General features: G+C 45.6%; 2 protein-coding genes and 1 pseudogene across 6 annotated transcripts in view; 2 read left to right on the top strand and 1 right to left on the bottom strand.

Annotated features, from left to right (window-relative positions):
- NTM (neurotrimin) overlaps nucleotides 1-614 on the top strand; it is a 1,318,058-nt gene extending 1,317,444 nt beyond the window's left edge. The window contains exon 9 of the transcript XR_010188690.1: nucleotides 405-614. The gene's annotated coding sequence lies outside the window, so the exon portion shown is untranslated. The remainder of the gene's footprint in view (nucleotides 1-404) is intronic.
- OPCML (opioid binding protein/cell adhesion molecule like) overlaps nucleotides 1-12,341 on the bottom strand; it is a 994,952-nt gene that overhangs the window by 101,041 nt on the left and 881,570 nt on the right. The window lies entirely within an intron of this gene.
- On the top strand, nucleotides 2,546-2,664 carry LOC134968070 (5S ribosomal RNA; annotated as a pseudogene).

Genomic DNA, 12,341 nt, shown 5'->3' with positions numbered 1-12,341 from the left:
TAGTCATGTATAGGCTATTCTTAATGGCCAATTCTTTTGCTGCCCTCATAGTGTCTGATTAAACATCGATCTTAGTATCATGTTAATATTTACTATTTTTTTTCCACGTTATAAAATTAGCATATACCAGTAGATACAGGTACCATTGTTATTAGTCTGAATTTTTAACATAAAACCAGGCTATCAGCATAATAGATTTTTACCATACTACTAATCAGTGGATTCCATTGGGTGTATGTTGTTATATATGCTAATTTGTTATTACACCATTGTAATGCAGTATCTATATTTAATATATGTTATGCTTCTGTAGCACTCACAGCAGTAACCTTTTGCACACCTGATGTCGTTTTTCACTTTTGTACACATGTCTTTTTAAAGTGTATTACTCTGTGTTGTTATAGCGCTGTGAATGCCTCCGGCGGGTTACTATGGAAACGGCGCTGGAGAGCGCGCGTCGCTACGGGGTGACGTCATCATACCCCGTCCAGGAAGCAAACACAGCGTGCGGGATGGTTTGTCTGGTGTGGTATATAAGGTAAGACTATTTGATTTGTAAACTGTTCTTGTCCTGACGAAATTTATGTTAATAAATGAAACGTTGACTCTTTGAAGCTGCGCTGTCAGCTCGTCATTTAAACCAGCTATCTGCTGTTCAGCAAGTCCTTTGAGTGCCGGACTTTCTTCACTCTGCTATATATATATATATATATATATATATATATATACATACATATATATATATATATATATATATATATATGCGAAAAAAAGAATAAGGTGATTTTAAGCGACCTGTGGTGTCTAATATTAATATGAGACTCAAAATTTAAAAAAAGGTATTTTAATAAATCTGGTAAGCACCAACAAAAACAAAGTCGAAAATAGCTCTATAACAAAGAGCCAGAAAAATACTAAGACTATGTATAAGACATTTGTTAATATAAAATTAATACAAATTTAAAAATTAAAAATTAGACAAGAGAAAAACACGTCCTAAAAGTAGAAAATTGGACATAAGATCAGCATAAAAAAGTATAAAAATAGAATTCTTAGCTTTTTGAGAGGGTATGTAGCATAGCACCCAACGCGTTTCGTCCTATTTGGACTTCATCAAGGGGTGACAAACAACTGGGACAGCTCATCTATTTATACCTGTACTAGTAAGGAAGTGATTGCTACATCACTTCCTGCCAATTAACCGGTGTCAGATTTCATAAATTGTTACAATATTTAAAATATTTAAAAACATGGTGGGAGTATTCCCATAACATAGTGTGGCCAGGCTGGGCAAAACCGCTTTTTAAATAACTTGTTTTGATGTGTTTAAAGTTCTAAAAACACTTTGGAAGTTCAGAGTCCCGGACTTCCGGTCCGGATCGCGGGTGACGTCACGTCCGCCCCGCTTCCGGTATCCGTTGTTCTTCGCTGCGCATGCGCCGAGTGCGGGTCACGGAGGGTCCGTGTCCGGCATCCATTGCGCATGCGCCTGTTCTCCCTTCTGATAGCAGTGGCTGGGAACGTGTAGCGGCGGCCATTTTTCTGGAGTTCATTTCTTCAGACGTTTTAGTTATATAGTCTTGTACTCGCGGCGGCCATTTTGGATTAGATTATTCATAATAGAATTTGGTATATGACCGAAAAATAAAAGGAAAACAAGTTTCAGAAGGAGATTACTGTGCAGGAGATATTTTTGCAAACATTACGTATCCTTACTTAGGGCTAATGGTCTCTCAGGTCACAAGTATGGGCATAGTTAAGAAATCAAATACAATTAGAAGTATTTCCGAAAAATGACTGAAAAACACTGATGATTTTTTCATTCAAAAACGCTTAAGAAACACTGGAATATCCTCCTTATGGATCCCATTTTAAAGGACTATCTCCCCAAGGATCCGGTAGTGGTATTTAAGAAGTCGCAAAACCTCAAAGATCTTGTGGCACCGAGTATGCTGAGGAACCCGGAAGTAAGATCAAACATGCCCAAATGTGTTGGGTGTTATAAATGCGGCCGCTACGTACACCCCAATAGGAAATCCTTCAAAAATACTAACGGATCAAAAGAGCACAAGATCAAACAATTCATTAACTGTAATACGGTGTCAGTAATTTATATGCTTGAGTGCTCATGTGGGATGAAGTATGTAGGGAAAACGAAAAGACCCTTAAAAATACGTATACAGGAACATATAAGAAACATAAAGAACAAAGTACTGACACATGCAGTACCCAAACACTTCCATGCTTGCCACAACTCGGATCCTGACGAATTAACCTTTAAAGGTATTGAACTAGTCGCATTGGGCGAGAGAGGCGGTGATCTTTCAAACCGTTTATCGAAGAGGGAAATGTTCTGGATTTTTGAACTCAATACCATGCATCCAGATGGCTTCAATGAAGGCTATGAAATAGCCCCCTTCCTGTAACGTAAGCCGAGAATATATATCTTTCTGGTTTAAGGCCACCTGTCTCTATCTTCTGCAATTTCCACTTTTTCACCACTTCTACCACGTTGCTATTACGATACCTCCAAAAACCACGCCAATACTACAGCCATACCACACTGGAGATGCCCAATTCCGTCCGATCTTGGAAGCCAAGCAGTGTTGGGCCCAACTAGTACATAGATGGGGAACCATCATGGAAGATTGGGTGCTGTAATTTTTTGAGCAGGGTGCCAAGAGGCTCTTATAGTAATATATCCTGTAATCACCATACTATGGGAACTTCGGTGTAAACATGCTTTTAGATTAAAAAAGGTTTTATATATAAAAAACCTTTTTTAGAAAAAAACCTTTTCAAAAATTTTATATTATGCCTCCTCTTGCACTATGTTGGATATGAAACATGTTTATTATTATACCTCCTCTTGCACTATGTTGGATATGAAATATGTTTTTTACCATGCCGTCTTCACCAGGAGAATGGCAATTTTCATACTCGCCACCGGTTTATGACTAGAAACATTAGCACTACTAACTCTGACTATACTATAAATATACAGTGTTTTTCAGTCATTTTTCGGAAATACTTCTAATTGTATTTGATTTCTTAACTATGCCCATACTTGTGACCTGAGAGACCATTAGCCCTAAGTAAGGATACGTAATGTTTGCAAAAATATCTCCTGCACAGTAATCTCCTTCTGAAACTTGTTTTCCTTTTATTTTTCGGTCATATACCAAATTCTATTATGAATAATCTAATCCAAAATGGCCGCCGCGAGTACAAGACTATATAACTAAAACGTCTGAAGAAATGAACTCCAGAAAAATGGCCGCCGCTACACGTTCCCAGCCACTGCTATCAGAAGGGAGAACAGGCGCATGCGCAATGGATGCCGGACACGGACCCTCCGTGACCCGCACTCGGCGCATGCGCAGCGAAGAACAACGGATACCGGAAGCGGGGCGGACGTGACGTCACCCGCGATCCGGACCGGAAGTCCGGGACTCTGAACTTCCAAAGTGTTTTTAGAACTTTAAACACATCAAAACAAGTTATTTAAAAAGCGGTTTTGCCCAGCCTGGCCACACTATGTTATGGGAATACTCCCACCATGTTTTTAAATATTTTAAATATTGTAACAATTTATGAAATCTGACACCGGTTAATTGGTAGGAAGTGATGTAGCAATCACTTCCTTACTAGTACAGGTATAAATAGATGAGCTGTCCCAGTTGTTTGTCACCCCTTGATGAAGTCCAAATAGGACGAAACGCGTTGGGTGCTATGCTACATACCCTCTCAAAAAGCTAAGAATTCTATTTTTATACTTTTTTATGCTGATCTTATGTCCAATTTTCTACTTTTAGGACGTGTTTTTCTCTTGTCTAATTTTTAATTTTTAAATTTGTATTAATTTTATATTAACAAATGTCTTATACATAGTCTTAGTATTTTTCTGGCTCTTTGTTATAGAGCTATTTTCGACTTTGTTTTTGTTGGTGCTTACCAGATTTATTAAAATACCTTTTTTTAAATTTTGAGTCTCATATTAATATTAGACACCACAGGTCGCTTAAAATCACCTTATTCTTTTTTTCGTTTACATTGTACATGAAGCACCTTACCAATGCTTCTTTCTTTAAGGTGTAGCTGACGCCCAAGTAATATTAAGGGAGTGTCTAGAAAAAGGAGACTTATTTGTGTTTAAACAACCTGGACTACATTCTAGTATATATTGGTATCGCAGTCAAGCGCCGACAAGCTTTCCCCCACCAATCTATCATATATATATATATATATATATATATATATACATACATAAATAAAATAAGATTTTACTCACCGGTAAATCTATTTCTCGTAGTCCGTAGTGGATGCTGGGACTCCGTAAGGACTATGGGGATTAGCGGCTCCGCAGGAGACTGGGCACAACTAAAGAAAGCTTTAGGACTACCTGGTGTGCACTGGCTCCTCCCACTAAGACCCTCCTCCAGACCTCAGTTAGGATACTGTGCCCGGAAGAGCTGACACAATAAGGAAGGATTTTGAATCCCGGGTAAGACTCATACCAGCCACACCAATCACACCGTATAACTCGTGATACTATACCCAGTTAACAGTATGAAATATAACTGAGCCTCTCAACAGATGGCTCAACAATAACCCTTTAGTTAGGCAATAACTATAAACAAGTATTGCAGACAATCCGCACTTGGGATGGGCGCCCAGCATCCACTACGGACTACGAGAAATAGATTTACCGGTGAGTAAAATCTCATTTTCTCTGACGTCCTAAGTGGATGCTGGGACTCCGTAAGGACCATGGGGATTATACCAAAGCTCCCAAACGGGCGGGAGAGTGCGGATGACTCTGCAGCACCGAATGAGCAAACTCTAGGTCCTCCTCAGCCAGGGTATCAAACTTGTAGACTCTTACAAAAATGTTTTAACCCGACCAAGTAACAGCTCGGCAAAGTTGTAAAGCCGAGACCCCTCGGGCAGCCGCCCAAGAAGAGCCCACTTTTCTCGTGGAATGGGCTTTTACAGAATTAGGGTGCGGCAGTCCAGCCGCAGAATGTGCAAGTTGAATCGTGCTACAGATCCAGCGAGCAATCGTCTGCTTAGAAGCAGGAGCACCCAGCTTGTTGGGTGCATACAGGAGAAATAGCGAGTCAGTTTTCCTGACTCCAGCTGTCCTGGAAACATATACTTTTCAGGGCCCTGACTACATCCAGTAACTTGGAATCCTCCAAGTCCCAAGTAGCCGCAGGCACCACAATAGGTTGGTTCACATTAAAAAATTATACCACCTTAGGAAGGAATTGGGAACGAGTCCTCAATTCCGCCTTATCCATATAAAATACAGATAAGGGCTTTTGTATGACAAAGCCGCCAATTCTGATACACGCCTGGCCGACGCCAAGGCCCACAGAATGACCACTTTCCACGTGAGGTATTATAGCTCCACGGATTTAAGTGGCTCAACCCAATGCGACTACAGGAAATCCAACACCACGTTGAGATCCCACGGTGCCACTGGAGGCACAAACGGGGGCTGACTATGCAGCACTCCCTTAACAAAAGTCTGAACTTCAGGCAGTGAAGCCAGTTCAATTTTGGAAGAAAATCGATAGAGCCGTAATCTGGACCTTAATGGAACCCAATTTTAGGCCCATAGTCACCTCTGACTGTAGGAAGTGCAGAAATCGACCTAGCTGAAATTTCTCCTTTGGGGCCTTCCTGGCCTCACAGTACGCAACATATTTCCGCCATATGCGGTGATAATGTTTTGCGTTCACTTCTTTCCTAGCTTCAAATAGCGTAGGGATAACTTCCTCCGGAATTCCCTTTTCCTTCAGGATCCGGCGTTCAACCGCCATGCCGTCAACGCAGCCGCGGTACGTCTTGGAACAGACAGGCCCCTGCTGCAGCAGGTCCTGTCTGAGCGGCAGAGGCCATGGGTCCTCTGAGATCATTTCTTGGAGTTCTGGTTACCAAGCTCTTCTTGGCCAACCCGGAACAATGAGTATAGTTCTTACTCCTCTCCTTCTTATTATTCTCATTACCCTGGGTAAGAGAGGCAGAGAAGGGAACACATACACCGACTGGTACACCCACGGTGTTACCAGAGCGTCCACAGCTATCGCCTGAGGTTCCTTGACCTGGCGCAATATCTTTGTAACTTTTAGTTGAGGCGGGACGCCATCATGTCCACCTGTGGCCTTTCCCAACGGTGTACAATCATTTGGAAGACTTCTGGATGAAGTCCCCACTCTCCCGGGTGGAGGTTTCTTAGTTGTCCACTCCGGGAATGAACACTGCTGACAGTGCTAACACATGATTTTCCGCCCATCGGAGAATCCTTGTGGCTTCTGCCATCGCCATCCTGCTTCTTGTGCCGCCCTGTCGGTTTACATGAGCGACCGCCGTGATGTTGTCTGACTGGATCAGCACCGGCCGGTGTTGAAGCAGGGGTCTAGCCTGACTTAGGGCATTGTAAATGGCCCTCAGTTCCAGAATATTTATGTGTAGGGAAGTCTCCTGACTTTTCCATAGCCTTGGAAGTTCCTTCCCTGTGTGACTGCCCCCCCAGCCTCGAAGGCTGGCATCTGTGGTCACCAGGACCCAGTCCTGTATGCCGAATCTGCGGCCCCCTAGAAGATGAGCACTCTGCAGCCACCACAACAGCGACACCCTGACCCTTGGAGACAGGGTTATCCGCCGATGCATCTGAAGATGCGACCCGGACCACTTGTCCAACAGATCCCACTGGAAAATCCTTGCATGGGACCTGGCGAATGGAATTTCTTCGTAAGAAGCTACCATCTTTCCCAGGGCTCGCGTGCATTGATGCACCGACACCTGTATACGTATTAGGAGGTCTCTGTCTAGAGACGACAACTCCTTGGACTTCTCCTCCGGGAGAAACCCTTTTTATCCTGTTCTGTGTCCAGAACCATACCCAGGAACAGTAGACGCGTCGTAGGAACCAGCTGCGACTTTGGAATATTCAGAATCCAGCCGTGCTGTTGTAGCACTTCCCGAGATAGTGCTACTCCGACGAACAACTGCTCCCTGGACCTCGCCTTTATAAGGAGATCGTCCAAGTACGGGATAATTATTTCGGCCATTACCTTGGTAAATACCTCGGTGTCGGGGACAGACCAACGGCAACGTCTGGAATTGGTAATGACAATCCTGTACCACAATATTGAGGTACTCCTGGTGAAGAGGGTAAATAGGGACATGCAGGTAATCATCCTTGATAATTGCAATAATCGCCCTGAGCGATTCCATTTTGAACTTGAACCTTCGTATATAAGTGTTCAAGGCTTTCAATTTTAGAATGGGTCTCACCGAACCGTCTGGTTTCGGTACCACAACATTTTGGAATAGTAACCCCGGCCTTGTTGAAGGAGGGGTACCTTGCTTTCACCTGCTGGAAGTACAGCTTGTGAATTGCCGCCAGTACTACCTTTCTCCGAGGGCAGCCGGCAAGGCTGATGTGAGGTAACGGCGAGGGGGAGTCGCCTCGAACTCCAGCCTGTATCCCTGTGATACTATTTGCAGAACCTAGAGATCCACCTGTGGGCAAGCCCACTGGTCCCTGAAGTTCCCGAGACGCGCCCCTACCGCACCTGTCTCCACCTGTGGAGCCCCAGCGTCATGCGGTGGACTCAGAGGAAGCGGGGGAAGATTTTTTTATCCTGGGAACTGGCTGCTGGTGCAGCTTTTTTCCTTCTTCCCTTGTCTCTGTGCAGAAAGGAAGCGCCTTTGACCCGCTTGCTTTTCTGAAGCCGAAAGGACTGTACCTGAAAATACGGTGTTTTCTTAGGCTGTGAGGAAACCTGAGGTAAAAAATTTTCTTCCCAGCTGTTGCTGTGGATACGAGGTCCCAGAGACCATCCCCAAACAATTCCTCACCCTTATAAGGCAGAATCTCCATGTGCCTTTTACAGGCAGCATCACCTGTCCACTGCCGGGTTTCTAATACTGGACATTGCATTAATTCTGGATGCCAGCCGGCAAATATCCCTCTGTGCATCCTTTATATATAAGACAACGTCTTAAATATGCTCAATGTTAGCAAAATATTATCCCTGTCTTAGCGTATTAATATTATCTGACAGGGTATCAGACCACGCTGCAGCAGCCCTATTTATGCTGAGGCAATTGCAGGTCTCAGTATATAACCTGAGTGTGTAAATACAGACTTCAGGATCGCCTCCTGCTTTTTATCAGCAGGTTCCTTCAAGGTGGCCGTATCCTAAGACGGCAGTGCCACCTTTTGACAAACATGTGAGCGCCTTATCCACCCTAAGGGATATCTCCCAACGTGACCTATCCTCTGGCGGGAAAGGGTACGCCATCAGTAACTTTTTAGAAATTACCAGTTTCTTATCGGGGGAAACCACGCTTCTTTACACACTTCATTCATTCATCTGATGGGGGAACAAAACACTGGCTGCTTTTTCTCCCCAAAAATAAAACCCCTTTTATGTGGTACTTGGGTTCATGTCAGAAAATGCGTAACACATTTTTCATTGCCGAGATCATGTAACGGATGTTCCTAGTGGATTGTGTATATGTCTCAACCTCGTCGCCACTGGAGTCAGACTCCGTGTCGACATCGGTGTCTACCATCTGAGGTAACGGGCGTTTTTTGAGCCCCTAATGGCCTTTGAGACGCCTGGGCAGGCGCGGGCTGAGAAGCCGGCTGTCCCACAGCTGTTACGTCATCCAGCCTTTTATGTAAGGAGTTGACACTGTCGGTTAATACCTTCCACCTATCCATCCACTCTGGTGTCGGCCCCACAGGGGGCGACATCCCATTTATCGGCCTCTGCTCCGCCTCCACGTAACCTTCCTCATCCAACATGTCGACACAGCCGTACCGACACACCGCACACACACAGGGAATGCTCTGACTGAGGACAGGACCCCACAAAGTCCTTTGGGGAAACAGAGAGAGAGTATGCCAGCACACACCAGAGCGCTATATAATGCAGGGATTAACACTATAACTGAGTGATTTTTCCCCAAATAGCTGCTTGTATACATATATTGCGCCTAAATTTAGTGCCCCCCCTCTCTTTTTAACCCTTTGAGCCTGAAAACTACAGTGGAGAGCCTGGGGAGCTGTCTTCCAGCTGCACTGTGAAGAGAAAATGGCGCCAGTGTGCTGAGGGAGAAGCCCCGCCCCTTTTTCAACTGACTTTCTCCCGCTTTTTCTGGAATACTGGCAGGGGTAATTTTACATCTATATAGCCTCTAGGACTATATATGATGTAGATTTGCCAGCCAAGGTGTCATATATTGCCCTCAGGGCGCCCCCCCCAGCGCCCTGCACCCATCAGTGACCGGAGTGTGAGGTGTACATGAGGAGCAATGGCGCACAGCTGCAGTGCTGTGCGCTACCTTGGTGAAGACCGAAGTCTTCTGCCGCCGATTTTCCGGACTCTTCATGCTTCTGGCTCTGTAAGGGGGACGGCGGCGCGGCTCCGGGAACGAACACCAAGGTCGGGTCCTGCGGTCGATCCCTCTGGAGCTAATGGTGTCCAGTAGCCTAAGAAGCCCATAATACCACCTGTTAGGTAGGTTCGCTTCTTCTCCCCTTAGTCCCTCGCTGCAGTGAGTCTGTTGCCAGCAGATCTCACTGTAAAATAAAAAACCTAAATATACTTTCTTTCTAGGAGCTCAGGAGAGCCCCTAGTGTGCATCCAGCTCAGCCGGGCACAAGAATCTAACTGAGGTCTGGAGGAGGGTCTTAGTGGGAGGAGCCAGTGCACACCAGGTAGTCCTAAAGCTTTCTTTAGTTGTGCCCAGTCTCCTGCGGAGCCGCTAATCCCCATGGTCCTTACGGAGTCCCAGCATCCACTTAGGACGTCAGAGAAATATATATATATATATATATATATATATACACACACACACACACACACACACACACAGTTTCTGGGGGTGTGATTTAGAAGGTGTATCTTGTGTAATGCCTACTTTGCTGCCTTGTCTGTTTCTGGATCTGGGAGTATTGCTGAATAGCATCCCCCTGTTATACCCCTTTCAGACCATCGCCACTTAACACGGGTTACTGGCACATGAACGCACATAACCCGTGTTCATGTACCGGCGCGCATGCGCAGTTCTGACCTGAACGCTGCACTGTGAAGAACTGCAGCGAGCATTCAGGTCAGAATGACCCCCACAGTACGTAAGGTAGAGTCACCTTTTACATATGTGGCAGTAGAGGTAGGTGTGTGTGTGTGTGTGTGTGTGTGTGTGTGTGTGTGTGTGTGTGTGTGTTTCCTCACCTGTGTGGACGCTACACAGCCAAGCCTGCCAGGCGCACTCACTCATGAACAGACGCTCCCAGGCCCTCTTCATTGCCGGAGGCGGCTCTCACAGACGGAGCAGCAGCAGGTTAAGTAACCCAACTACCGCCTACAGTAGCGCTCCCTTCTCCATTGCCGGCGGCGAGTCTCACAGGCGGATCATGTGACGGAGCTGCCGCCTGCAGTAGCGATCCCACTCCCTCTCTATTCCCTCCGCCGGGTCTCACAGGCGGAACAGCGGCGGATCATATAACGGAGCTGCCGCCTGCAGTAACGCTCCCACTCTCGAGCGGGTCTGACAGGCGGAATCACCGCACGGACACTCTGTTACAACAAATGGCGCCTGCCACACCGCTCCCCCCGTCCCTTACAGAGGCGGTGGCAGGAGACAGGCGCCAACACCCAGCGGAACTTACACTACTACCTCATTGACGAAAACGTCCGTATGTGGGGGGGTGCTTCCGGATGGTGCGTTTCAGTGCAGTTGCGTTGTGGGCAAGGCACCATTGGCACACACTTAGCTACGGCCCTGGCTCTAATATCAGGGAATCTGACAAGATATGAGTGGGCAGGAGATGTCCCCTATGGAGGTAATGAGCACACCTGTGAGTGTGTTAGCACACAAGACATGGCTGTTTTGTTATAACTAAGACTTTTCATCTGTAAGTAGAAAAGAAAATGATGCAAACAGCAATCTGAATCCACGTACAAGGCTGGAAACATCAACCATAAGGATTTGTCGGGATCTCCGTACTTTCCATGGAATCCAATGAAATAACTAATGTTCAACGCGGGATGTAGTTACGATCCCGGCGGTCAGCATACAGACGACGGAATCCTGGCCGCCAGAATGCCGGCAGGGGGACCAGGATTATTCCCTCTCTTGGGTACCCACGACACCCATAAAGTGGGAATAGAACCTGTGGCGAGCGCACTGAGCCCGCAAGGGGCTTTGTAACGCTCGCCCCCTCCTGTCAGCATTCTGGCGGCTGGGATCCCAGCGTTGGTATGCTGACCGCCGGGATTCCGACCGCCGGTCACCGGTACCCAACCCGTTCAACACAGTTGACTCAAATCAAAGTAGGTTTTTCCTCTACCCCTACTTATATCCGGTGGGTCCTGCGTTAGCAATGTTCTGGCAAGTTGTAAAACAAGTCTCAGCAGATAACTGGGGCCGAATATATGTCAGGTCCTTAGTACTTTGTTCTAAACCCAATGAACATATCGATTTTAAGCTTCATAAAATATGTATTACAACATTCAATAACACTGCCACAGCAGACATCCCTTTATAGTGGAAAATCAGATGTTACTGTATATGGGTAGACCTATATCCAGAATCATCCTTTCCAGCCGAAGAAATTCCCTGGCTTCCTCCCTTCCCTCTCCCAATCCCGTCACTTTGCACTAGTGCTGAAGATTAATCAGAAAAACACATTTTTGGACGTGATGTAATAATTTCATTTTCTGCAAATGTCATACACTAAGATACTAGGCGTAAGACCGTGTAACTAGAAGACACAGAAAATGATCTAACATACACAGTGTGTGAAAACGCCCCAATGTGTGAATCACATGTGTAGCTTATTAGTACAGAACACACAACGCCATTCTGCACGTCTCCCAGACGTCCACTGACATAGACAGTGTGCAATGTATGATAGATTAACATTATCCAAATACCTAGAACGTTATATTACTGGACACTACAGCAATGTGTATTTCCTTTACTCATATAAAGGACACAGCTGCAGGCCAAGTAATGTTTTATAGGCTATGAAACTCCAAGGTGACTTAATAGCCTCCTAATCCACAGTACAGGATCCATTATAATACACGTGGGGTGTTTTTGTGTCCCCCAACTGGGTAGGATTTCACTGCACTTACTAAGGCCTAAGCGACTCAGATGGACGCTAATAGCACAGGCGCCTCGTCTTTGTACGCAGCGGCTGCGCTAAAATATTCAAAAGCCACAGGATGTATCTTGTGTAAAATGACGACCATTGTTGGCTTCTGTGATCTGCTGTTACATCCAAGAACGCGTCATTGAATTAACTGCGT

The sequence above is a fragment of the Pseudophryne corroboree genome, chromosome 10 (genome assembly GCF_028390025.1).
Source record: "Pseudophryne corroboree isolate aPseCor3 chromosome 10, aPseCor3.hap2, whole genome shotgun sequence".
In the NCBI taxonomy this organism is placed as follows: Eukaryota; Metazoa; Chordata; class Amphibia; order Anura; family Myobatrachidae; genus Pseudophryne; species Pseudophryne corroboree.
Note: the sequence above shows the minus strand (reverse complement) of the source record. Positions and strands in the feature narration are given on the sequence as shown.